Source organism: Lathyrus oleraceus, chromosome 1 (genome assembly GCF_024323335.1).
Source record: "Lathyrus oleraceus cultivar Zhongwan6 chromosome 1, CAAS_Psat_ZW6_1.0, whole genome shotgun sequence".
NCBI lineage: Eukaryota > Viridiplantae > Streptophyta > Magnoliopsida > Fabales > Fabaceae > Lathyrus > Lathyrus oleraceus.
The window spans coordinates 66220358-66225263 of record NC_066579.1 but is presented as its reverse complement, the minus strand read 5'-3'; the positions used below and the strand labels follow the sequence as shown (position 1 = coordinate 66225263).

The following is a 4906-nucleotide window of genomic DNA, read 5'->3' as shown; positions in this document are numbered from 1 at the left end:
GAAGGCAGATGCAAATGAAAAAATCTAACCCAATAAAGTGATCAAGAGACTTATGATCACTTGACTGGATATGTATCCTATGGGGAGCATGCAATTGTTTAGGACAAGTCATACAAAGTATAATATCAAGTATAATTAATTGATCAAGAATGAACTTGATCAACTAATCAAAGGGTAATGATCATGCTAAAAACATATTAAGCACATGGATTTAATTAAGAACTAAAGTCATCAAAAATTGGAATAAACCATAATCTATAATGTGATATGAATTTAAATTAAATGGAATTAAATTCTAACAAAAATGAATCCAATTAAAATGTGAATCTAATAAAGGTCTAATGAAGTAAATCATAACACTTATTTATGTGCATTTTCTATGTATTTTGTGTGTATGAAAAAATGTGTGACAAAAAAGAATTAAAAAAAAAGAAAAAATGATTAAACAATAATTAAATTTCATTATGCAAGGCGGTGTAGTGGACCAAGGGGTGTGTCCAAGAAGAAATGGAGTTGGGCTTTATGGAATGAAGGCCTAATGTTGTTGTTCCTTGTAGTAATCAGAAGGGAGGTATGTATCAGCAGTATAAGGAGTGTAGTGAGCAAAGCCCTTGGGATTAGGGCTTTAAAGGCCCGACGAAGCATGGGAAAAGGCTGGGTGGGGAGTTTAGATTTATCACTTCATTTGGTACTCAACTTGACTAACCTCTCTATATTGCGCCACCTACAGAAATCGCTTCGTCGCATCGGAGGCGGCGAAGCTGATCAGAACGGTTACCTACTACCATCAATAAACTCCTCTCAAACTCCTATCTCCATTTCTTGTGTCAATTTCGTACAAAACTTACTGCAGATCCCTCAATCATAAAATTGGCTTAAGAACCCTAACACTTTAAACAACAATTAAATGAAGATGGAGGGGAATCAAGCCACTCCACCTTGGGGCTTTGATTCCCCTCATTGAAGGCTACATTGTGGTAACTATTTCATAGTGAATAAAAGAGGAACGGGGAAAGAGCTTACCTATAGGGAAGATATTAGCCCCGGAGATAATAGGAGTTGAAGAAGATGAAGCTAAAAAAGATAGAAAACCAGAGATATTCAGGTAACAATTTGAAACTGCAACTTTCCTTGCATAATTTCTTCTTCTTGAGTCTTAGTCCGTAGGGTGAATTCTTAGTGTTGTTGTTGATGTCATGTGTCGAGAGTGTAAAGTAGTGTGGATAATTCTTAGTTGTAGTAAGCTTTAATGTGATGCTTGCTCAACAATGTTGGAGCTTTGAGTGCGAGGTGAGAGAGAGATTGAATGCAGCGAAAGAGAGTGATTGAGAGTGTGAATTTGCAGAATGAATCCCCTTCCTTAAAATTTAAGATGGAGTGTGATTATATAGATGAATGATTGTGCAGTAGTTTAGGTCAATTAGAGGAGAGTTTGTTGAAAGTTAGGATAGTTGTTAGGGTTAAGTGATTTCATGAGGAAATATGTTAGATGAATTAACATAGTTAACTTGTTATTAGTGTCAGTTAGTTCTTTGAGTTTTAGAAGATATTGAAGTTAGGAGTTCAATTGGAAGTTAGGAAAATTGCTTAATAAGAAGTTAGTTATGATTTGAGTTTGACTGTTAGTTAGTTGATATGAACAAAACTAGTTAACAATTAACAATTAGTTAGAATAGTTATGTTGAAATTCGTTAGTGAGAGTTAGTGATGAAAAGTTAGTTAGGTGTTATGTTAATTGATTTTTCATTGAAATGTTAATTGTTGATGTTATTGCTAGCTGGACTGGAGACTCTCATTTTAGTTGATGACAATTAGAGTTATTTAATTTGGTTAGAAGAAAATTTAGAGTAATTATGTTTGAATTGTTAATAGAACATGTTAGACATGTCATGAAAATAAGAAATTAGTATTAGAGTTCTTAGTGAATTGAAATCAGGTTAGTTAGCAATGAATTGAAACACTATGAAGTTTGTTTAATTTGAACTGTTGTAGTGGAAAGTAGTTTGAAGTGATGTGAAAATCAATGCTACTTGAATTGTTAAATGAATTTTAATGATTAGATCAATGTTGATTTGTTATAATTGTTAGGAAATGATTAGTTGATTGTTATGACTGTTAGTTGGTTTGTTGATCAATTGATTATATTAGATTGAATAGCTTAACTGTTAGGTGGTGTGCTAATTGGTTTTGAAATTAGGATAAGTTAGGTGAATGACTATGATTCTTTTAATTTCTTGAACTATTATGTAACATTGCATTGTTATTAAACTTGGGTTGTCATGGAGTTTTTTTTTAATCGATGGAACTGTTAGCAACTTGTGAAACATTTTGAAAATAAAATGGGTCAATGGAGGTTAATGTGGGAACTGTTATGCTATTGAATGGCCATTGTTAGGAGAATGAATTGTTGTCTTGGTTAGGCTAATATATACATGTAAGGTGTCACGTTGGCTTGTTGTTATGAGTAGTCATGCCTTGTTTGATTATGTACTGGGTGAATTGACTGTTATTTTGCATTGTGTATGTCATGTGTATGTGTTGAATATCATGGTCTTAATTTGTATGTGTGTACTGAATTTGGTTGCATTACTACATGGCTAGTGCTTATGCTGATCATGAAGCATCATTCATGAAGATTTGGTCAGGGCATGAAAGTTGACAAAATGGACATGAAGAATATTGAAGTCAATTAAGCACTTGGAGGCACAAGGGTAGAAGATTTATGGGATAAAGACCAAAGTAGACTTAGGAGTCGGTTTGACTTTAGTGAACAGTCTGAACAAAAAGTCAACATCTAACAAAAGTCAACTCTAGGTCAAATGTAGGTTTTATTATATATAATTTGCTTTAGGACTTTTTGTAATGTTTTTCATGACTTTGTAATAGAAATTAGTCCTTTTAAATGAATTGTGTGACTTGTTATGCAAGTTAAGAATCTTTTCCTCCAAATTATGCCCTTTTGAAAATATGAACTTCTTGAATTTGAACTTGATTTGAATAAACTCCCATTCACCAAGTTATGCCTTGAATCCAAAACAAATAGCCAAACAAATTATGTAAGATCTCAACAAAGAATGGTCAACAAAAAGTCAACCATCCATGGTGGACTTTGACCAAAGTAAAACTTGCAAGTGACCTCAAATTGCAATGTCATGATGTAGTCAATATGATCAAAGATCAAAGACCAATGGTTAGGTTTCCATGAAGACTTGATCCAAGAGAATGACCAACCAAAATTTGTTGTGACTATGGCCAAAAGCCAAAATGAAGCATAATGAACACAAGCTTGCAAACCAATAACTCAGTATCTTGTATCTTAAATAAGAAGGAACCTTTGAATCAAATGATGAAATTTGAAAAAATGCAATGGTAAATAAATGACCTAAATGACAATGAGTATGCAGAATCTGAAGATGAACCATGGACCAAGAGCAAGATGGAAATTGGGAAAAAGGTTGGGCAAATTTGGGAGTATGATATATTGGTTTTTTGAAAATTTAATTTTAGTAGACCAATAACTAGATCCTTTAAGACAATTTTGTTTAGTAAATCAAAGTTGACATGGGATAAGGGTCTATTCTATAACCAAGAGTTTTCACTCATGGTTACTAAAGACTTAGTACTTGTCAATGATACATCATTCTTATTGAGCATATAAATATTATTTACCCTTAAGTCCTTAAACGAGTAATCTTTCTTTTCATTATGTTCAATCATGCAACAATTATTTATGAAAGCTATTTTATAGCCTTTGTCGCATAGTTGACTAATGCCAAGTAGATTATGTTTAAGACCTTCAACAAGTATAATATCATAGATAATAGTAGAAGATAGATTACCTACACTACCTTTACCAAGTATAGCACCCTTATTGTTGTCTTTGTAGGTCACATAGACCTTTTTCTTTGGCGTGAAGTCAATGAATAGGAAAATGTCACATGTCATATGCCTTGCGCATCCGCTATCAAGAAACCACATTCTTTCCATGACGTCAAGATATTCAACCTACAAGATTAAACAAGAGTAATAGGTACCCAATTTTCATTAGATCCTTGAGAGTGAGTGGAAACATTGTTGCACTTGGGAAACCATTGAAATACACCTTTAGGAACCAATTATCTCCTAAATTTTCATTTTGAAATGGTATGACCTTTCTTGCAAAAATAGTGATAAGTCAAGTGATGATGAGAGTGACTTTATCTATTTGATTCCCTTACAACAAATATGTACTTTTTGTACGGTATGTTTAAAGATGTTTTATATTTTATTGGATCAATAACGGAGATAACATTTGGTTCTAAAACTTTGGTCTATTTGGCTTTTAGAGTTATAACTTCTTTTTGCCAAATGTAACAAGTTTCACAACCAAACCAAGAAGATTTATCATCCTCAACATTAACTTTTGGAGCTTCTAATATGGTTTGCTTAAGAGATTCCATTTTTTTTCATTTCTAAAACTTTGGATTCTAAGAATGAAAATATTCTTTTATTTGAAGCCAACCTTTTACAAGCTTCTATGGATTCACCATGTAGATTCTCAAAAGTAATTTGTAAATCAAAATAAGACATTTTATCAATAGGTTCATATTTGGAATGACTTACATTCTTTTTCTTATGATTGGCCATGAGGCAAAGATTTTCCATTTCATAACTTTCACTTGAGCTACCCTCATTTGAGGATTCACTATCACTTTCCCATGCGGTGTATGCTCTTATAGGCTTGCTAGACTTCTCTTGTTGGCCATTTCCTTTATCCTTTTTAAGCAATTGATAACCCATCTTAAAATGTTCGGCTCTTCCACGATTATAGCATGAATCTTTGTATTTTTCCTTCTTATTATCATCTTGCTTTGAGGTATTTGATTGCCTTCTATAGTTGATGAGATTCTTGTCGGAATGCTTCACT

At 32.9% G+C, this 4906-nt stretch overlaps 1 long non-coding RNA gene across 1 annotated transcript; it reads left to right on the top strand.

Annotated features, from left to right (window-relative positions):
- The first annotated feature begins 626 nt into the window (after positions 1-626).
- Positions 627-2927, top strand: LOC127115527 (uncharacterized). The gene is made up of 2 exons (XR_007800762.1): positions 627-1105; positions 2602-2927. It is a non-coding gene; the product is annotated as an uncharacterized LOC127115527 (long non-coding RNA).
- Positions 2928-4906: the final 1979 nt, after the last annotated feature.